The sequence below is a fragment of the Hypanus sabinus genome, chromosome 20 (genome assembly GCF_030144855.1).
Source record: "Hypanus sabinus isolate sHypSab1 chromosome 20, sHypSab1.hap1, whole genome shotgun sequence".
Classification (NCBI taxonomy): domain Eukaryota; kingdom Metazoa; phylum Chordata; class Chondrichthyes; order Myliobatiformes; family Dasyatidae; genus Hypanus; species Hypanus sabinus.
In genome coordinates this window covers 37,688,648-37,711,946 of record NC_082725.1, presented here as the reverse complement: position 1 = coordinate 37,711,946, position 23,299 = coordinate 37,688,648, and the positions used below count along the sequence as shown (strand labels likewise).

At 42.4% G+C, this 23,299-nt stretch overlaps 1 protein-coding gene across 1 annotated transcript in view; it reads right to left on the bottom strand.

The window, feature by feature from the left end:
- cep72 (centrosomal protein 72) overlaps positions 1 to 23,299 on the bottom strand; it is a 217,609-nt gene that overhangs the window by 68,288 nt on the left and 126,022 nt on the right. The window lies entirely within an intron of this gene.

Below are 23,299 nucleotides of genomic sequence, written 5' to 3'. Positions count from 1 at the left end.
AATCAAACTTGCATTGAAGAATTCAGATTGAGAATAAATTATTCCCGTATGTATTATACTCAATCCTGGAATCTAAAATCAATATTAAAAGATCTGGGTCACAAAAAAACATTGACTAAAAGAGCTCAGTAGAGCAAAATGCTAAAAATACAACACAATAATCAACACAGGTGTTAATCTTATTGTTTTTCAGTGGGATTAAAAAGTTCAGCACATGCACAATGATCCAACTAATAAAAATGAATTTGCTGTTAATTTAAGAAAAATAAAGTTGTAAATTTACCAATTACTGACAAGACAAACTATATGTATTATAATAAGAGGCCACTATGTTAATGCTTCAAGACATGTCTAAATATTTAGTAGTTTAAAATCATAGTCAGTTCTGTGAAGTGCATCCAAACTCTATTAGACAACTGGAACTTGTTTTGCCTATTTTGCAACAGATCCTCAAATGACCTATTTCTTCTTTTGCTTATTAACACTATCAGGAATAACCTCCCTAAAGATCTCTATCCCTCCCTTGCATTTCTTAATATATCTCTTGATATGTCATGTGGCAAATTTTATCTGATTAACAACAGTAAAGCATTTGGAGATTGTTTATTTTGTACTGATATTTAAATGTAATCTTTAGCTGTTCTGAAATGACTTGTGTGATAATTCTAATCATAGTGCAATTTTAACTGCAAAGCTTTAAATGAGCATTTTAATCAGAGAATAAGTGGACCAAGTGATTTCAGCATACTGTCAGCATTGCTGTCAAACTAATTTAAGCTTTTGAAGTAATAGGGAAGCAAGATAGATATGTAGTCTATTAAGTAACTAGTAAAGCACTGATTTTAGGGATTAATGATCTACCTCAGCACACTAGGCTCTACATAGCTATAGGGAAGTCTGGGTTCACAGGGGGCATGCTGGGCTTATGGAAGTTACTGTTTTATCATAATCAGCAAAATAAATGCAGGACAAGAACCTGAACTGTATAAGTTATTTTAATAAATTTGCTACAGGAAGCATGCTATTCAAAATTAAAACTTATTAAACAGTCTGAGTTAGACAGTCATCTATCATTCATGATTCACGTTTTCAGGCTGACTTGATAGTAGAAGACTCAGTTGAAAAGTACATTATCTGATGTGATTAGCTGCATCACTGTGCAGGGTGATTTTGTAACTAAATTTCTATTCTGGCAAGAACTCACCAAGCCTACAAGGATCTCCTGTAGGTCACACTATGAACCTTGTATATGTCTAATGGCACATTTCTCATGCCACTGACAAATGCAAATTCAGATTTTGATTCTATACTCAAATTGATTCACTGTTACTGTTACATTCAAAATTCAAATCAGAAACAATGCGGAGAACAAACTCAAACATGTAATACCCAGAGGAATAAGACATTGAATGAGAGAATAAAAAGAACTTTATATAGAAGCATAACTTACCTAAACCAGGGCAAAAACCAAGGTTGTGTTAGTATGTGAAAATTAAGACCATAAGACCATAATATATAGGAGCAGAGGTAGGCCATTTGGCCCATCGAGTCTGCTCCACCATTCAACCAGGGCTGATCTAATTCTTCCAGTCATCCCCACTCTCCTGCCTTCTCCCCATACCTTTTGACGCCCCGGCTAAACACGAACCTATCTATCTCTGCCTTAAATGCACCGTGTGACTGGGCCTCCACAGCCAGCACAACAACAAATTCCATAGATTTACCACCCTTTGATTAAAGTAATTTCTCTGCATCTCTGTTCTAAATGGACGCCTTTCAATCCTGAAGTTGTGAACTCTTGTCGTGGACTCCCCTACCATGGGAAATAACTTTGCTACATCTAATCTGTTCAGGCCTTTTAACATTCGGAATGTTTCTACGAGATCCCCCGTCATTCTTCTGAACTTCAGAGAATACAGCCCAAGAGCTGCCAGACGTTCCTCATATGGTAACCTTTTCATTCTCTTCTCTGAACCCTCTCCAATTTCAGTATATCTTTTCTAAAATAAGAAGCCCAAAACTGCACACCGTACTTTAAATGTGGCCTCGTAAGCGCCTTACAGAGCCTCAATATCTCATCTCTGCTCTTATATTCTATACCTCTAGAAAAGAATGCCAACATTGCATTCACCTTCTTCACCACCGATTCAACCTGGAGGTTAACCTTCAGGGTATCCTGCACAAAAACTCCCAAGTCCCTTTGCATCTCTGCATTTTGAATTCTCCCCCCATCTAAAGAATAGTCTCACAACAACACACACAACATGCTGGTGGAACACAGCAGGCCAGGCAGCATCTATAAGGAGATGCACTGTCAACATTTCGGGCCGAAACCCTTTGTCAGGACTAACCGAAAGGAAAGATAGTAAAAGATTTGAAAGTAGTGGGGGGAGGGGGAAATGCGAAATGATAGGAGAAGACCGGAGGGGGTGGGATGAAGCGAAGAGCTGGAAAGGTGATTGGCGAAAGTGATATAGAGCTGCAGAAGGGAAAGGATCATGGGACGGGAGGCCTCAGGAGAAAGGAAGGGGGGGGGGGAAGCAGCAGAGGGAGATGGAGAATAGGCAAACAACTGAATATGTCAGGGATGGGGTAAGAAGGGGAGGAGGGGCATTAACAGAAGTTAGAGAAGTCAATGTTCATGCCATCAGGTTGGAGGCTACTCAGCTGGTATATAAGGTGTTGTTCCTCCAACCTGAGTTTGGATTCATTTTGACAATAGAGGAGGCCATGGATAGATATATCAGAATGGGAATGGGACGTGGAATTAAAATGTGTGGCCACTGGGAGATCCTGCTTTTTCTGACAGACCAAGCGTAGGTGTTCAGCGAAACAGTCTCCCAGTCTGTGTTGGGTCTCACCAATATATAAAAGGCCACACCGGGAGCACCGGACGCAGTATACCACACCAGCCGACTCACATTTGAAGTGTCGCCTCACCTGGAAGGACTGTCTGGGGCCCTGAATGGTGGTGATGGAGGAAGTGTAAGGGTAGGTGCAGCACTTGTTCCGCTTACAAGGATAAGTGCCAGGAGGGAGATCGGTGGGAAGGGATGGGGGGGACGAGTGGACAAGGGAGTTGCGTAGGGAGTGATCCCTGCGAAAAGCAGAAAGGGGGGGGAGGGAAAAATGTGTTTGGTAGTGGAATCCTGTTGGAGGTGGCGTAAGTTACAGAGAATTATATGTTGGACCTGGAAGCTGGTGGGGTGGTAGGTAAGGACAAGAGGAACCCTATCCCGAGTGGGGTGGTGGGTGAGGGCAGATGTGCGGGAAATGGGAGAGATGCGTTTGAGAGCAGAGTTGATGGTGGACAAAGGAAAGCCCCTTTGTTTAAAAAAGGAAGACATCTCCTTTGTCCTGGAATGAAAAGCCTCATCCTGAGAGCAGATGTGGCGGAGACAGGGGAATTGTGAGAAGGGGATAGTCTTTTTGCAAGAGACAGGGTGGGAAGAGGAATAGTCCAGGTAGCTGTGAGAGTCTGTAGGCTTATAGTAGATATCAGTAGATAGGCCGTCTCCAGAGATTGAGACAGAAAGATCAAGAAAGGGGAGGGAGGTGTCGGAAATAAATTTGAGGACAGGGTGAAAGTTGGAGGCAAAGTTAATGAAGTCAACGAGCTCAGCATGCGTGCAAGAGGCAGCGCCAATGCAGTCGTCGATGTAGCGAAGGAAAAGAGGGGGATGGATACCGGTAAAGACTTGGAACATGGACTGTTCCACAAAGCCAACAAAAAGGCAGGCATAACTGGGACCCATATGGGTGCCCATGGCTACACCCTTGGTTTGGAGGAAGTGGGAGGAGCCAAAGGAGAAATTATTGAGAGTAAGAACTAATTCCGCTAGACGGAGGAGAGTGGTGGTAGAGGGGAACTGGTTAGGTCTGGAATCCAAAAAAAAGCGAAGAGCTTCGAGACCATCTCGGTGGGGGATGGAGGTATATAGGGACTGGATGCCCATGGTGAAAATAAGACGGTGGGGGCCAGGGAACTAAAAATCACTGAAAAAATTCAAAGCATGAGAAGTGTCACGAACATAGGTGGGAAGAGATTGAACAAGGGGGGGATAAGACAATGTCAAGGTATGCAGAAATGAGTTCAGTGGGGCAGGAGCAAGCTGAGACAATAGGTCTACCTGGACAGGCAGGTTTGTGAAACTTGGGTAGGAGGTAGAAATGGGAAGTGCGGGGTGTGGGAACTACGAGGTTGGTGGCGGTGGATGGGAGATCCCCAGAGCTGATAAGGTTGGTGATGGTATAGGAGACAATTGCCTGGTGCTCTTTACTGGGGTCATGATCAAGGGGTAAATAAGAGGAGGTATCAGAATTGTCGCTGTGCCTTGGCCAGGTAGAGGTCAGTACACCAGAAAACAACAGCTCCCCCCTTATCAGCAGGTTTTATAGTGAGGTTGGGATTGGTGCGGAGGGAGCGGAGAGCAAAGCGTTTGGAAGGAGTGAGGTTGGAATTGGAACAGGGTGTGGTGAAGTCAAGATGGTTGATGTCCCATCGGCAATTAGCAATAAAGAGATCCAGAGCAGGCAGAAGACCAGAGCGGGATGTCCATGAAGAGGAGGAGGGTTGAAGACGGGAGAAGGGGTCATCGGTGGGGGTAGGAGAGTCCTTGTCAAAGAAGTAAGTTCGGAGACGGAGCTGGCAGAAGAAGAGTTCAGTGTCATGGCGAACGCGGAACTCACTGAGGTGTGGGCGAAGGGGGACAAAGCTGAGGCCCTTGATGAGGACAGAGCGCTCTGCCTCAGAGAGTTGAAGGTTGGAGGGAATGGTAAAGACTCGGCACAGATGAGAGATAGGATCAGAGGGGGGAGGGAGGCTGGTGGTGTCAGTGGAGAGGGAAGGGTTGGGGTGAGAGGAAGATGGAGCCTCTGAGGGCCCAGGAGCTGACGATGGGATCTGAGGGAGAGGGGATTGCAGAGTGGTGGTGGGGGAAGGGGAGACAGGAGACACAATCGCAGCAAGTGAAGACCCGGTCTGGAGTTCAAGGCTGGAGTCGCAGTCGGTGGTTGCGCAATCGCTTTGAAGCTGTCCATGGTCGTTGGAACCTGCGTTGATGGCGCTGGAGTCCGGGTTTTCAATATGCCCTGTGTCGCTGGGGCAGCAGAGATTGACTACCGGGGCCAGGGATGCGATACGAAGACCATGCTCTGGGGTCTGTAGATGGAAGATCTTGCGATCCTTACAGAACGCGATAAAGTCAAAGAAACGGCGATTGCACGCATGGATCCAACGGAGGATGAAATAACGGACAGGTCCATTGCAAACTGAGAAACAGGTGTCCCGGAGGCGTGGAAGTGATTGTGATAGGGACGCCAGGTACCTTCTCATGACGGAGAGTGTCACCCTCAGAGCTCGACGGGAGAAACAACGGGAGGCAGAGACAATTAAATGTGAGAACCTGGGATCCTCAGAAGGTCCAAATTGAGAAGCTTGAAAATGGATCCTAAAGCCAAAGAATAGTCTACCTGTTTATTTCTTCCACCAAAGTGCATGACCATACACTTTCCAACATTGTATTTCATTTATTATTTCTTTGCCTATTCCCCTAAAACTATCCAAGTCTCTCTGCAGGCTCTCTGTTTCCTCAACACTACCTGCTCTTCCACTTATCTTTGTATTATTGGCAAATTTAGCCACAAATCCATTACAGGCAGTCCCCAGCTTAAGTACGAGTTTCGTTCCTGAGTCCGTCTTTAAGTCAGATTTGTACATAAGTCAGAACAAGTACGTCCAGTATTATTTAGCGTCAGTTAGTCAAATGTTTATCTTAGTATATAGTATATATTTTACCTTTTTATGCATATAAAACACTTAAGAAACGTATGTATTCCAATAATTCAAGCACTTTGTTGCTTAGTAATAATTGTAGCTTTCATCGGGGCGGGGCCTTTCACATGCTCCATTATTCTCACTTTATCCTTTAAAATTGTTCCGATCGTTGACCGACTGTTGCCTAACGCTTTTCCAATGATCGCTGGCGTTTCACCTCTTTCCAAACACCATTATTTCCACTTTATTTTTAATCGCGATCGCTTCCCATCAATGGAACAGAAACATTGCAGATGGTGGGTCCCGAGCTGCGCCGGCTCCCAAGGTCCGCTGGGTCCTAAGGACCACCGCTCTGAGACAGGCTAAATGGGACAAGTGGGGGCTGTGCTGGGTTTGGATATTTGATTCTCCACAATATTCCGTGTGGGAATTTAAACTGGAGGTGGCAGTGTTTTTATTTACGAGGTCAAGTAGCGAGCTCGACATCAACCTGGCACGAGAGCAGTCTGTCACTGCATCGGACTTCTATTCTCAAGCCCGGCACTGATCTCACTGTGCCACCAGCCGACCGGAACGGTGGGGGGTGCGCAGGATCAGGGTGAATCTTGCTAAGAAAAATTTAAGCCAAATACAAAGTTAAACACTCAACACAGTGTCAACGGCAATGACCTATAATGGCATACGGCGTCGCGAATCGACTTAAAATGGTGGACAGCGTCATGATCTGACTTCAAATGGCAGACGGCGTTCTCCCTCCTCGGTTTGTAAGTACGATTTGTTCGTAAGTCGTACATTCATAACTTGGGTACTACAATCCCATAGTCCAAATCATTGACATACATTGTGAAAAGCAGCAATTCCAACACCAAACCCTGTGGAACTCCACTGGTAACCAGCAGCCAGCCAGACTAGGATCCCTTTATTCCCACTCTCTGTTTTCTGTCGATCAGCCAATGCTCCACCCATGCTGGTAACTTCCCTGTAATTCCATGAGATCTTATCTTGCTAAACAGCCTCATGTGCGGCACCTTGTCAAAGGCCTTCTGAAAATCCAAGTGCACCACATCTCCTGCATTTCCTTTGTCCACCATGCTTGTAACTTCCTCAAAAGATTGCAGTAGGTTAGTCAGGTAGAATTTCCCTTTCAGGAAACCATGCTGGCTTCGGCCTATCTTGTCATCTGCCTCCGGGTACTCCGTAATCTCATCCCTAACAACCGGTTCCAACAACTTCCTAACCATTGATGACAGGCTAATACGTCTACAGTTTCCTGTCTTCTTAAATAAAGGAGTAACATCTGCAATTTTCCAGTCATCCGGTACAATCTTGAAAGATCATTGTTAATGCCTCCACAATCTCTCCAGCTACTTCCTTCAGAACTCGAGGGTGCATTCCATTAGGTCCAGGAGATTTATCCACCCTCAGACCATTAAGCTTCCTAAGCACCTTCTCAGTCATAATTTTCACTGCACCTACTTCACTTCCCTGACACTCCTGAATGTCTGGTATATTGTAGATGTCTTCCACTATGAAGACTGATGCAAAATACACATTTAATTCCTCTGCTATCTATGTGTCTCTTATTACAATATTTTCTGTGTCATTTTGTATTGGTCCTACATCTACCCTCAATTCTCGTTTACCCTTTATATACTTAAAAAAAACTTTTGGTATCCTCTTTAATATTAGTTGTCATCTTCATTTGATAATTCATCTTTTCCTTCCTAATGGCCTTCTTAGGTTCCTTCTGCAAGTTTTTAAAAACTTCCCAATCCTCTATCTTCCCACTAGCTTTGGCTTCCTTGAATGCCTTCTCTTTTGCTTTTACCTTGGCTTTGACCTCACTTGTCAGCTACAATAGTGTCTTTCTTCCATTTGAAAATGTCTTCTTATTTGGAATATATTTGTCTGGCACTTCCCTCAGTTTTCGCAGAAACTCCAGCCATTGCTGCTCTGTTGTCCTTCCAGCTAGTGTCTCTTTCCAGCCAATCTTGGCCAGTTCCCCTTTCATGCCACTGTAATTTCCTTTATTCTACTGAAATACCGACACATTGGAATTTAGTTTTTCCTTCTCAAGTTTCAAAGTGAACTTGATCATATTTTGATCACTGTTCCCTAAGGGTTCCTTAACCTTAAGCTCTCTTATCACCTCTAGATCTCCACAACACCCAATCCAGCACAGCCGATCCCCTAGTGGACTCAACAAGAAGCTGTTCAAAAAAGCCATCCCTTAAACATTCTACAAATTCTCTCAAGGTCCAGTACTGCCCTGGTTTTCCCAATCCACTTTCATATTAAAATCCCCAACGATTATCATGAAATTGCCCTTCTGACGTGCCTTTTCTATCTCCTGCTGTAATTTGTGATCCACATCCTGGCTGCTGTTTGGAGGTTTATATACAACTGCCATTAGGGTCCTTTTACCCTTGTCATTTATTAACTCAACCCATAGAGGCTCTACACCTTCTGATCCTATGTCATCCCTTCCTAATGATTTAATATTATTTCTTATACACCATCCCCTCTACCCACTAATGTATCTTTCTGAAACACTATATATCCTTGGACTTTCAGCTCCCAATGGCAGCCATTCTTTAGCCAAGTTTCAGATATGGCCACAATGTCATACTTGCCAACCTGCAGCTGAATTTCAAGATTAATAATTCAAGATTCAAGATTTCAAGATTAATAATGTGTTCAGGTATAAAAGCAATGAGCTCAGTATAACAGGAGCTCTCAAAAGTGATTTTCATTTCTGAAAGGCTACAATATAGGCTAAAACTAACAACATGCAGCATGTTGGTACCAGCAGAAATATGAAAAAGTTTGCCTTTAGAATCATGAAAAGCATGAATAATCTTAAATGGACTGCAAAAGGATGTTGCAAGATAAAGAAAGATGGTAACTCTTTTGGGAGACTTTGGACAAGTAGTTTTCTCTGTACTCAATAGAACTGCTAAAGCCATAAATAACGAAGAACTTCAGCTAAACTAATACCTTTTAAAGTTTGATTACAAATGTTACTGTCTACACCAGGCTAGAACAATGTGGCAAAATTGCAGATCTGCCCTCAAGCTTCTAATAAGCCTTCTTATAGCTATGAAACTGCTGGTTACGGAGTTAGATCTCTTGTCAGTTTTAAAATGCAGCAATTACTTGCTGAATTATTATAAGCATATAACAATCACAGCACGGAAACAGGCCATCTTGGCCCTCCTAGTCCGTGCTGAACCCTTAATCTCACCGAGTCCCACCTACCCGCACTCAGCCCATAACCCTCCACTCCTTTCCTGTCCATATACCTATCCAATTTTACCTTAAATGACGCAACTGAACTGGCCTCTACTACTTCTACAGGAAGCTCATTCCACACAGCTATCACTCTTTGAGTAAAGAAATACCCCCTCGTGTTTCCCTTAAACTTCTGCCCCCTAACTCTCAAATCACGTCCTCTAGTTTGAATCTTCCCTACTCTCAATGGAAACAGCCTGTTCACGTCAACTCTATCTATCCCTCTCAAAATTTTAAATACCTCGATCAAATCCCCCCTCAACTTAACTTGTTCAACCTTTCTCTGTAACTTAATTGCTGAAACCCAGGTAACATCCTAGTACGGGGGTCGGCAACCTGCGGCTCCCGAGCCATTTGTGGCTCTTTCACCTCTGTGCTGCGGCTCCCTGTGGCTTTGGGAAATAATTGGTCAGTATTTAATTAAAATGTATTTTATGTTAGTTTGTTAGCTTTTGAAATGTAATTCTAAATTTGAAGATTATGGTGATCTTGTACAATCTAAGTGTGGCGACACATTTCCTGGCACATCCGAAACGGCTCACAATTAGCCAGCATTCCGGCTAAGGGAGATAGCCTACGGGGGTTTGTGAGTACGTGTCTTTTGCAGCATCTGCGTCCATGGGGGCTGGGTTGAGGGAGGCTTAAAAGCAAGGCTGTTTAGTTCGAATAAAGTTATTCGACTGCAGTTTACTGACTGCGTGAGCACACCGCTACAACGTGTTTTTATCGCTATTAATATACGTCACCACTGCCAATACCTGACACCCGCCAGTGCGCGATTTCTTTAATTTTTCGATCCAAGGTAAGCCAACTATGGAGAATTCTAAAAAAAGAAAAGTGACTGAAGAAAACAGAACGTTTAATGATACGTGGACAGATTCATTTGCTTTCACTGTTGACGAGACTGGTTTACCGGTATGCTTAATATGCAATGAGAAACTAGCAAACAACAAAAAGTCAAATGTCGCAAGGCATTTCCAGAGTAAACACGCAGCCTTTGCTCAAAAATATCCGGATGGAGATGAGAGAAAAAAAGCCGTTTCGGAACTGATGCGGAAGGTTGATCTGAGCAAAAATCATTTCCAGAAATGGATGAAGTCTGGAAAATCAACGACATACGCCAGTTATATTGCCGCTCAGGAAATAGTCAGGCACGGGAAGCAGTTTACAGATGGTGAATATATAAAAGAATCTTTCATTAAGATTTCAGAACATCTATTCACGGACTTTAAAAACAAGAGTGAAATTGTGCAGAAAATCAGGGATATGCCCCTCTCTGCAAAGACTGTCAAAGACAGAACCATAAAAATGGCAGAAGACATCACAAGACAGCAAATTAAAGACATCAATTCAGCTGTGGCCTACTCGATTGCCTGTGACGAGTCTAAAGACAAAGGTGATATTGAACAAATAGCGTTGTTCTGCCGGTATGTAAACTCTGCCGGGCCACAGGAAGAACTGATTGAGTTGATACCTCTAAAAGACCAAACACGGGGGGAGGACATCTGTGAGGCTGTCTTGAATTGTTTAAGAGCCAAAGGAATAAAGACCACCCATCTGGTGTCAGTAGCTACTGATGGGGCACCGAATATGACGGGAACGCACAAGGGATTTGTGGCTTTACTGCAGAAGTCGCTGGACAGAAAGCTGCTGACTTTTCACTGCATCTTGCACCAAGAGGCACTGTGCGCTCAAACATTTCCTCCGGAATGCACAGAAGTAATGGATGTTGTCATTCAGATTGTCAATAAAATAATGGCAAAAAGTTTAAATCACCGTCAATTCCGTTTGTTACTGGACGAGATGGAAAGCGCATATTCTGATCTCCTGCTGCACAACAAAGTCCGGTGGCTGTCCAAAGGGGAGGTGCTGAAACGCTTTGTCGCGTGTCTGGAAGAAGTGAAAACTTTCCTGGGCAGCAAAGGGCTCACCTTTCCTGAGCTGGAACAGCCAGAGTGGCTGGAAAAGCTACATTTCATGGTAGACATGACAGCGCACCTGAACACGGTGAACACAGCTCTTCAGGGGTAAGGACGTACAGCCCTACACATGTTGGAGGATGTCTTGGCATTCGAGCGCAAGTTGACAGTGCTTGCCAGAGATTTACAGAAAGGCACTTTGTCTCACTTCCCCAATTTGAGGGAGTTCAAACAAGGTCACGACATGATAATTTCGGAGTATTTACATTCTGCAATCATCGCAATGCAAACATCGTTTGGGAAACGCTTCTGTGAGTTCAGAGAGGAAAAAAACACATTATCCTTCCCGGTCACTCCCTTAAGCATCGATCCTTCCCTACTGAATACGACTGCATTGGCAGGTGTGAGTCAACCTGATCTTGAGATGGAACTGGCCGACATAGCCGACAAAGACATATGGGTGTCCAAGTTTAGACGCTTGACAGCAGACCTTGAAGATGTTGCCCGTCAGAAGGCCGTTCTTGCTCAGAATCACAAATGGAGTGATATTGAAAACCTTCCAAAACCGGACAAACTTGTGTTCGAAACATGGAATGTTAAGCCCGACATTTATGTAAACATGAAAAAGTATGCGCTTGGAGTCCTGTCGATCTTTGGATCCACATATGTATGTGAGCAGGTGTTCTCCAACATGAACTTTATTAAAAACAAACATCGCGCACGCCTCACAGATGACAGCTTGCGATCCTGTGTAAAGATGAAGGTGACGTCATACAGCCCTGATGTGCAGACGCTGTGCGCTGAGGTCCAGGAGCAGAAATCCCATTAACCAAGTATGATAAATATTTTAATTGCCTATTATTTTATGTATATTCATATTTTTTCATTGTTCAGTGAAATAGTCCTTTTATTTTTCAGGCTGACAGCTGGCTGATGTTATTTTTGGTTTGCTGCTGGCGGCAAATTTAAGTTTGGCGTTTTTCATAAATACAAGAAGGACTCAAATAGACGTTGAGTATTTTACTTAAAAGTAACCTTCAACCCAACGTCTTTTTTTCGGAGTTCAAAATGTTTTTGTTGCATGCAGAAATGTAATTTCGTTTTCTCTGCAGGAGTTCATCAATTTCATAAATGCAACACATTATAGTTTGTTTATACATAGCATAAAGGCAAAAAAAACGTTGTATGCAGTGTTATTTCATTTTAAATGTCAAACGGGTTTTGCGGCTCCCAGTGTTTTCTTTTCTGTGGGAAACGGGTCCAAGTGGCTCTTTCAGTGGTAAAGGTTGCTGACCCCTGTCCTAGTAAATCGTCTCTGCACTCTCTCTAATTTATTAATATCTTTCCTATAATTCGGTGACCAGAACTGCACACAATATTCCAAATTTGGCCTTACCAATGCCTTGTACAACTTTAGCATTACATCCCAACTTCTGTACTCAATGCTTTGATTTATAAAGGCCAGCGTTCCAAAAGCCCTCTTCACCACCCTATCTACATGAGACTCCACTTTCAGGGAACTATGCACAGTTATTCCTAGATCTCTCTGTTCCTCTGCATTCCTCAATGCCCCACCATTTACTCTGTATGTTCTATTTGGATTATTCCTGTCAAAATGTAGAACCTCACACTTCTCAGCATTAAACTCCATCTGCCAACGTTCAGCCCATTCTTCTAACCGGCATAAATCTCCCTGCAAGCTTTGAAAATCCACCTCATTATCCACAACACCTCCTACCTTAGTATCATCGGCATACTTACTAATCCAATTTACCACCCCATCATCCAGATCATTTATGTATATTACAAACAACATTGGGCCCAAAACAGATCCCTGAGGCACCCCGCTAGTCACCGGCCTCCATCCCGATAAACAATTATCCACCACTACTCTCTGGCATCTCCCATCTAGCCACTGTTGAATCCATTTTATTACTCCAGCATTAATACCTAACGACTGAACCTTCTTAACTAACCTTCCATGTGGAACTTTGTCAAAGGCTTTGCTGAAGTCCATATAGACTACATCCACTGCCTTACCCTCGTCAACATTCCTCGTAACTTCTTCAAAAAATTCAATAAGGTTTGTCAAACATGACCTTCCACGCACAAATCCATGCTGGCTACTTCTAATCAGATCCCGTCTATCCAGATAATTATAAATACTATCTCTAAGAATACTTTCCATTAATTTACCCACCACTGATGTCAAACTGACAGGTCTATAATTGCTAGGTTTCCTTCTAGAACCCTTTTTAAACAATGGAACCACATGAGCAATACGCCAATACGCCAATCCTCCGGCACAATCCCCGTTTCTAATGACATATTAAAGATCTCCGTCAGAGCTCCTGCTATTTCTACACAAACTTCCCTCAAGGTCCTGGGGAATATCCTGTCAGGACCCGGAGATTTATCCACTTTTAAATTTCTTAAAAGCGCCAGTACCTCCACCTCTTTAATTGTCATAGGTTCCATAACTTCCTTACTTGTTTCCCACACCTTAGACAATTCAATATCCTTCTCCTTAGTGAATACCGAAGAGAAGAAATCATTCAAAATCTCTCCCATCTCCTTCGGTTCCACACATAGCTGACTACTCTGATTCTCTAAGGGGCCAATTTTATCCCTCACTATCCTCTTGCTTTTAATATAACTGTAGAAACCTTTCGGATTTACTTTCACCTTTTTTGCCAAACCAACCTCGTATCTTCTTTTAGCTTTTCTAATCTCTTTCTTAAGATTCCTTTTACATTCTTTATATTCCTCGAGCAATTCCTTTACTCCATGCTGCCTAATTTTTGATCACACAGCTATAAACCATGCCCTTTGCCCTGGTAATTAGTCTGAGCCATCTATCACTGTTATGATCACTTTTTATCATGCTACTTAAAAATTGCAGGAGTTATTTCATCAGTTTTAACAAATGCATGAATTAAATGCTCAATTACTCTCTGAATGTTTAGTTGAAGTCAGTATTTTTCTTTCAACGTTACCATAACATATTATTCAAATAATACTGTATTTAATCAAACACAAATGACAAATAAGATGCTACAAATTCTGAAATTAAAGATAAGGTCATATCTTTAAGATAAGTTAAGTTGTAATGAAAGCAGGTTTATAAAATAGTGCTTGATGTTAATAATGTTAATAACTAATGATTATAACCCGTAACAAAAGGATTAAAGCTGCACATTGCACTACCTTGAGCTGTTTGCTGGAGTGAACCTACACAGCATTTGTGCATGGCAACTCAATAAAAGTAAGATTTTATACCCATGTCAAGAGTCAAAGGCTTTTGTGAAATCAAAAGAAAGGCCATGTTTGACGTTACTTCTTGAAGTTTTCTTGGAGTTGATGATTGAGAAGATAATTTCCATTGTGCCTTTAGGAAATGAAAAGTGCACTGTAGTCTATAGAGTAGCAGTTCTGCCGTTGGTAGAGGTGGTTTGCGGGGACTCTGAATATAAATGTCATTGGTGGAACAGATGAAAACCCTGCTGCAGAAAACAGCAGGGTTTTCTCTGGCTTCTGCTTTGAAGATAGTTAGGCTATGATATAAATGATCTCCCCTAGGCCTAGATAAGTTTTCTCTGAGCTGTATTCTAGTCTGTTCTCAAGATTGTGCCCTTTCCAGTTGGCATTTGGCCTTTCTGACTTCAATAATCATATGGGCTGGTAAGGCTAGACCACATGTTTTATTACAGAAAGAGATCAAGGGTGCTTATGTTAAAGCAGAGTCACCATTGAGTTCTCTGGAACTAAGTACCTCCCTTTCCATCTCTGTCTTAGCCTTTGAGTGTGTGTGCCCCACAGTGGACTCTCTTCAGTTCCTGTCAATCTGGGGTGACCAGGCTGTCTGTATAGCACTACCAGAAAAGAGTCATCATGTAGAATCTGAAATTTCCAACACCATTTTTTGAGGTCAGGATGATGGGGACAACAGAATGGATTAAGAGAGGGTAAATATGTTATTGGTACCAATCCCATTCAGGCAATGATATAACAGGTGATCCTCCTAGATCAGGGGGGTTGACATGAGACCTTATGCATGAACATTTGGCAAAAATATGTGGTTTCGGACAGTATCATGCTCCAGTCATTTCATCAAGAGGAAAAGTCCTTTGAAGTTAGCTTTCTGTTTCCCTCCTCACTAATTTTGCCTGGCAGTTTCCTAAGAGGATCAATTTGCTAGGCCATTTTGTTGTAGAAGTCCTCCTTGGCCACATTCTCAGTGTGTTCATTCTCTGGTAGAGTGAATTGGAGAGCTATGAAACATTCACATATCCCACAGAGTCAAGGACTTACTTAGGTGCCTGAATTTCTTCATTGTCAGTCATGCTTGCCCTATCTCCTCCTCCAACTCATCCTTAAACACCTCATCCTCTCTTTCCTGCACTTTGGCACTTGGCCTCTCCTTCCATCTCTGTACCTGGCACCCCTCATTCCCCCTTTCTTCTTGCCCTCCACTCTCCAAGTCACCATGCTCTGTATTCAATTGATGGATATTCATTCCACAATTGAAAAATATATAGCGAGTGCAACTGTAACAACATGACCACAAAAGAGTGGGCTGGCATATATTGTGAGTTCCACAAGGTGACAGTTTTAATCTCCCATCAAAAATCAGAGCACACAATCTAGATTACCACTGTAATATACTAAAATCATGTACTGTCAATTTGTTTGCTTTAGTGCATTATGTGGACATTAAAGATCACATGGCTGTATTCACAAAAAAATTGTACATTCTTCTGACACTCCTTTCAACAATTATTCCCACAATAAATAGCAGCAAATTTAAAACCAGTTAAATAATCATAATGTCAAATCTTAAACATTATACTTCTAGCTTTTGATTTTTTTTCTTTCCTTTTTAATCCTGGACAATGAGGATAATTATGAATTTACTACCAGGTAGATTGTTGCAAATAAATTACATAAATATATTTCTGGGGAAACTACAACACAAGTTACTAACTTTACTACACCTTCAACAAAATATTATTCTGAGGGACTTCACAGCACTGAACTCACATTGGAATTTGATAGTGCCTCAAAAACTTAATAGAGTAACTTAAAGAGGTATAAAGAGCTTGCAGGACTGTAAAAAGAGTGGTTAAGAGATTCTCAGTGAAAAGCTATCATTCAAAATGGATTATATTGCAAAAAACAATACAATAATTGGCACAGCAGTCACCCATCTATAAACATTCTAGCAAGGATTACATTTCAATGTCTTCCCATGAAGCATTTTACTTTTATGATGATTTTTAATACTGTATACACCAAATTATTGATTAGTATCCAATGAACAGTGATATGTCATCTTTAATTGTAGAAGTCAGGATAGACAAAGCCATAAAAGTATTGATTGCAACTCAAAGGAAACTATGTGTGCAAACTTATACTCAACTATGTGAAGATCAAAATTTTTGCTTCAAGTTCCAAGGTTAATTGTTTGTATTCAATGTAAAACAATCCTGAATAGAGCTTCGTTTAATCCATAGGTGTCAAACTCAAGGCCCGCGGGCCATATCCGGCCATATATTAAGTTAATACCAATTATAAAAATAATGCTTGCTCAGCAGTCTTCTTCATAAGAAACGGAATTTGTGAAGCGAAACACTTTGTAGTTATAGCAGAGACTGAGACACATGAGAACAGGCTGAAAAAACGGAGGCAATGAATGCTGCGTTCGCACGTACCCGACTGATCCGTCCCGCATGAAGCTGCATTTTGCCCAATCCGGCCTGTGACCTAAAATGAGTTTGACACCCCTGGTTTAATCAGTTTATGAATCAATGGCTCAAGGCCCCACTTCAAGCGTCTGACAATGCTCAATGTTTGTAGCACTGCTACAGGTCCTAGTCTTAACCAAAAGCACCAAAATCAGATCAATTGCGCCTCTTACACATTGCCTATAACAGTAACTACATTAGTTCAGTCTTAAATTCCTTTATCTACAGAACAGTTTGGATAGTTATAGTTTTGTAACTACTTTTACCTCCTGTATTTCAGGAGAATTCACCTGCACAGAGGAATATGGATTCACATTTCTCGTGTTTACACTCTCCTTGGTTATTGTGTAAGGTCTAATGGTAAGAAGATTAGTTTCATGTAGCAAATTGACAGATCAAAATGATGTACTATCAGCACTGAGTTACTTGTGTAATTCCATTTTGTATCGGATAATAATTGCCAATAATTTACAAGGGACATATGTAAAGGAATTGATTGTGCTGCCAAGTTGGTGAAGTTTAGCTATTTAATAATGATAGGTGTGGCACAAACTGAGTTGAACAAGAAAACTATTAAGTTATTTTTTGACAAAATACCTTGGATTAATAATAGCAAGAAAGAATGCTGATACATTTTTCCTGCAATGAATATATCCTTTGTCAACTATTATCAGGTATGAATACGACACAATTGCTTATTCTGTGATGTCAAGCTAACAGAAAGCTGAGCCAAAGAGAATGCCTCGAGTTCAATCTATAATCAGCAGAGTTACACAATCCCCAGGGTGGCTTTAGAAATACTTCCAAGAATTTTAGTTTACTTGAACTAAAAAGGGAATTGTGCGAATTGGTTGAGGACAGAATCAGGTTTGGCTGTGATCCCTTTCAGTCAATCAGGATCATGTGCAGTTTAGAATCAAATACGACCCTAGCAGGGCTTATTAATCAGCCAAAGTTCTTAGCAAAGAGAGAGACAAAATGTTTTATTAAAACAGGCCAGCATAACCTTGCCACACTCATTTGAGAAGGAAGTAGATAGTCAATTAACAGACAGTTGGAGAAAGACTCGACTTTAACTAAAAAGTGGTATGGTATGATTCTACTTCATAGAAATTTTTGATTAGTGATATGATGCAGCCATTCTGCCCATCATATTCCTTCTACTCAGCCTAATCCAATCTTTCAAGAAATGGTCTAAAATCCTGCAGTTCATGACTTTTACACAAGCACATCCAGGTACTGTTTTATTGTAATGGGAGCTTCTGCTTCTATCAACATTTTAGGCATTGAATTCCAGACCCTTACAATTCTCCAGGTGAACATTTTCACTTCTTTCTCCCAATTACATGAAACCAGGATTCCCCTGGTTTTTTAACTCCTCTAAAAAGAGCAATATGTCCCTACCATTTACTCTATAAAAGCACCACTTAAGTTTACACAGCTCAATTCAATTCCTCCTCCCACCACCCCACCCCCTATCTACAACAATGGTTCATGAAGGCCTCACCCGCATCTTCCCCGCATTTGGTACTTGCTCTTATCCCATTTCTCCAAAGACACATTAAGAATTCCCTCTACTGCATACAACATATCTAGCACTTAATTCTTTGACATTTTGGCTGGTTAAAATATGACCCTATCACCATCCACATTTCCGCCCCCCCATCCCCTTCTGTTTTCAGCAGGAACCACTCTCTTTTTGTCTCCCTCATTTACTCATCCCCCTCTCTCCCCAGGCACTTGTCCCTGGAAGCACAGGAGGCCCAACACTAGCCCACATACCCCCTCTCTCACCACTAGACTTAAATAGATTCACACGTTTAATGTGTTTGGTGCTCTTGATGTGACCTTCTCTATATTGGTGAAAGCAAGCACAGATTAATCAACCATTCTTCCAAGCACCTGTTCACCTTCCAGCTTGACTATCTGGAGCACTTGGTTCGGACCCAAAACGTTGACTGCCCAGTCCTGATAAAGGGTCTTGGCCCAAAATATTGATTGCTGAGTCCTGACGAAGGGTCTTGGCCCGAAACGTTGACTGCTCGTTTCCACGGATGCAGCCCAACCTGCTGAATTTCTCCAGCGTGTTGTAGGTGTTGCTTTGACCACAGCATCTGCAGTGTACTTTGTGGAGCACTTGGTTGCCAGCCATTTTAACTCTCTGCCCTATTTTCATACGAACTTGTCTGTCTTTAGCTTCTTCCACCGCCAGGATGAGGCTAAATATAAGCTACAGGAACCGCACCTTATAGTTCACCAGGGTTTGCTGTATACTGATGACTCGAATACAGGTAGCCCCGAGTTACGAACGTCTGACTTACAGACAACTCATACTTACAAACCGAGGAAGGAGAACGCCATCCACCATTTTAAGACAGATTGCGACGCCGTCCGCCATTTTAAGTCGTTGCCGTTGACACTGTGTTGACTGTTTAACTTTGTATTTGGCTTAAATTTTTCTTAGTAACATTTACCCTGACTCTGCCCCCTGCCCCCCGTTCCGGCCAGCTGGTGGCGCAGTGAGATCAACACCGGGCTTGAGAACGGAGGTCCCAGGTTTGATCCAGTGACAGACCGCTCCTGTGCCGGGTTGATGTCAATCCACTGATTCCTGTACCATGCGTGCCAGGTTGATGTCGAGCTCACAACTCGACCTCGTAAAAAAAACACTGCCACCTCCAGTTTAAATTCCCACGCAGAATATTCTGGAGGATCAAATACCCAAATTCAGCACAGCCCCCACTTGTCCCATTTAGCCTGTCACAGTGCGGTGGTCCTTAGGACCCAGCGGACCTCGGGAGCCGGCGGAACTCGGGACCCACTGCCTGCAGTATTTCTGTTCCATTGACGGGAAGCGATCGCGATTGAAAATAAAATGGAAATAATAAAGCGTTTGGAAAGAGGTGAAATGCTATTGGTCATTAGAAAAGCGTTAGGCTACAGTCAGTCAACGATCGGAACAATTTTAAAGGATAAAATGAGAATAATGGAGCATGCGAAATGCCCTGCCCCGATGAAAGTTACAATTATTACTAAGCAATGCAGTGGCTTAATTAATGGAATACATAAGTTTCTTATATAGTATATATTTTACTTTTCTATGCATATAAAACACTTAAGACAAACGTTTGACTAACTGATGCTAAATAATACCAGATGTACTTGTTTTGACTTGCGTACAAATCCGACTCAAAGGCAGACTCAGGAACGGAACTCGTACGTAACCCGGGGACTGCCTGCACTGAATTCACCAAATACTGGTAATCTGTCCCTTCTCTCTTACCTTGATCTAGAAATCCCTTTCACCTTACCTGTAAACCTTTAGTACCTTCACACAACACCTCCCAGACTCTCTTGCTATTTCCACTCTCTTCTTCTCTACCTGTTCTCACCTGGATCCCCCTATTACTTGCCAGCTCTTGCTCCAGCCCTTCTCTTCACCTTTTTTATTCTGGTTCGTTCCCCTCTACCCTTCAGTCCAGATGAATGGTCTCAACCTGAAATATCAAATGTCCATTTTCTTCCACAGATGCTACTCAATTCAAATCCCCTCAGCTTCATCTGATCTAAAGAAAACAGTGCTAGCTTATCTAATCTTTCCTGATAACTATAATTCTCCAATCCTGATAATATCCTTTTAAATATCCTATGGATCATCTCAAGTGAATGAACATTCTCTCTTATTACGTTTATAACAGCTGACTGTAGACTTCAGAGGAGGGGAGCACACATCAATCCTTATAGAGAGAGCAGAGTGAAGAGAGGGGGCAATTTCAAGTTCCTGTTGTCAATATCTCTGAGGACCTAACCTGGTCCCAGCATATTGATGCAGCTATAAAGAAGGCAAGACAGCGGCTATATATCATTAGAAGTTTGAGGAAATTCGGAATATCACCTAAAACACTCAAAAATTTCTACAGATATACCATGGAGAACATTCTGACTGGCTGTATCACCGTCTGGTGTGGCCACCGCACAGGATCAAAGTAAGCTGCAGCGAGTGCTAAAATTAGTCAGCTCCATCATGAGTAATAGCCTCTGTAGTGTCCAAGACATCTTCAAGGAATATTGCCTCAAAAAAGGTGACATCCATCATTAAGGGCCCCCACCACCCAGGATATGCCCTCTTCTCACAGCTACTATCAGGAAAGAATACAGACGCCTCAAAGTACACACTCAGTGACTCAGCAATAGCTTCTTTCCCTCTGCCATCCGATTTCTGAATGGACATTGAAACCATGAAAACTACCTCATTACTTTTTTAAAATTTATATTCCTATATTATTCTGTATTGCATTGTACTGCTGCCACTAAGTTAAAAAAAATTTCACGGCATATGCTGGTGATATTAAACTTGATTCTGAATCAGAAACTCAGGAATACTGTTGTCAGGCAGATTTTGTACAGCTTCAGCATAGCTCTCATTTGATTGTATTCACCATATTCTATATGAGTCAAGTCAAGTCACTTTTATTGTCATTTCGACCATAACTGCTGGTACAGTATATAGTAAAAATGAGACGTTTTTCAGGACCATGGTGTTACATGACACAGTACAAAAACTCGGCTGAACTACATTAAAAAAAACACAGAGAAAGCTAGACTACAGACCTACACAGGACTGCATAAAGTGCACAAAAACAGTGCAGACATTACAATAAATAATAAACAGGACAATAGGTCAAGGTGTCAGTCCAGGCTTCAGGTATTGAGGACACTGATAGCTTGGGGGAAGGAACTGTTACATAGTCTGGTCATGAGAGCCCGAATGCTTCGAAGCCTTTTTCCAGATGGCAAGTCCCTCCTGAAGAGTTCGTATGAGGGGTGCATGGGGTCCTTCATAATGCTGCTTCCTTTGCGGATGCAGCGTGTAGTATAAATGTCCGTGATGGCAGGAAGAGAGACCCCGATGATCTTCTCAGCTGACCTCACTATCCGCTGCAGGGTCTTGCGATCCGAGATGGTGCAATTTCCAAACCAGGCAGTGATGCAGCTGCTCGGGCAATCTACACTAAGGGCGCGCGAAAAGAACTACTTTTTATATCAGGGTGGTAATGGAGATTTCAAAGGCAGTGTTTGTGGCAGATTCTCTGAGTTGAGGAGCAACCAATCAGTAAGAGGGATTCATTAGAAAGGGCCAATAAACATAGCAAGCTGCAAGTGGAGCAGCCACTGTTTTGGCTTAACAGGCTAGGGTGAGGTGGATTGTCTACTTAAATTACTCTCTGTTCTTATTTGTTTATTCCTTATTAGTGCCAAGAAAAGTGAGAATGGCTCCAAGGGCAGTGCTTTGTAATCTGTGTGGGAAGTCTGGGAGACCTCCAATCTCCCAGATAAAACACATCTGCACCAGGTGCACCAAGCTGCAGCTCTTAAAAGAACGTATTAAGGAACTGGAGCTGCAGCTCAATGGCCTTCAGTTTACACAGGAGAATGAGGAGGTGACAGACAGGGAGGAAGTTACCTCTAGGTTGCAGGTAACTGGGTGACTGTTTAGTGAAGGAGGGGAAATTGCACAGCCAGTGCAGAGTACACCTGTGGGCACTCCTCTCAATAATAACTATATAACTGTAAATGCTATTGAGGGGGATAACCTACCATGGAGTGTCACAGTGACCTGGTCTCTGGCACTGAATCTGGTGCTGTGGCTCAGAAGAGCAGAGAGCTAAAGAGGACTGCAGTGTTGACAGGAGATTCCTTCATCAGAGGAACAGAGACAAGGTTCTGTGGTTGCGATAGACATCCAGATGGTATGTTGCATCCTTGGTGCCAGGATCAGGGATGTCTTGGATCGTCTCTATGGCATTCTCATGGGAGAGGGTAAGCAGCCAGAAGTCTTGGTGCAAATTGGTATCAATGAAGTAGTAGGTAGACAAGGTGAGGAGGTCCTGAAGAGAGATTTTAGGGAGCTAGGTAGAAAGCTGAGAAACAGGATCTCCAGGGTAGTAATCTCTGGATTGCTGCTTACTCCACGTGCCAGTGAGGGTAAGAATAGGATGGTTTGGCCAGTAAATGCAAGGCTGAGGAACTGGTGCAGGGGGCAGGAGTTCAGATCTATGGATCATTGGGATCTCTTCTGGGGAAGGTATGACCAATACAAAAAGGACAGGTTATACCTGAACTGGAGGGGGTCCAATATCCTTGCAGGTAGTTGTTCGGGAGGGTTTAAACTAATTTGGTGGGGGTGGGGGGTGGCAACCGGATTGATAGTGCTGAAGATGAGGTAGTTGTTTTACAAGCAAATGTAATAAGTACTAAAACTCCTAGAAATGAGAGGCTGATGATAGGGCAAAACTGTAGTCAACTGGATGAGTAGCAATGTAAAAGGTGACAAAATTGAAAAGGCTGAATATCAGTCTAAAGGTGTTATATTAGTGCACTGCATATAGATTAAAGTTGATGAACTTGTAGCACAGTTTGATTGACAAGTATGCTGTTGTAGGCATCAGCGAAAAATGGCTGAAAGGAGATTATAGCTGAGTACTTAAAGTCCCAGGATAAGCATTGTATCGAAAGGATAGCAGGAAGGCAGAGGGGGTGTCATGCCTCTGTTGGTAAAAAAGTGAAAT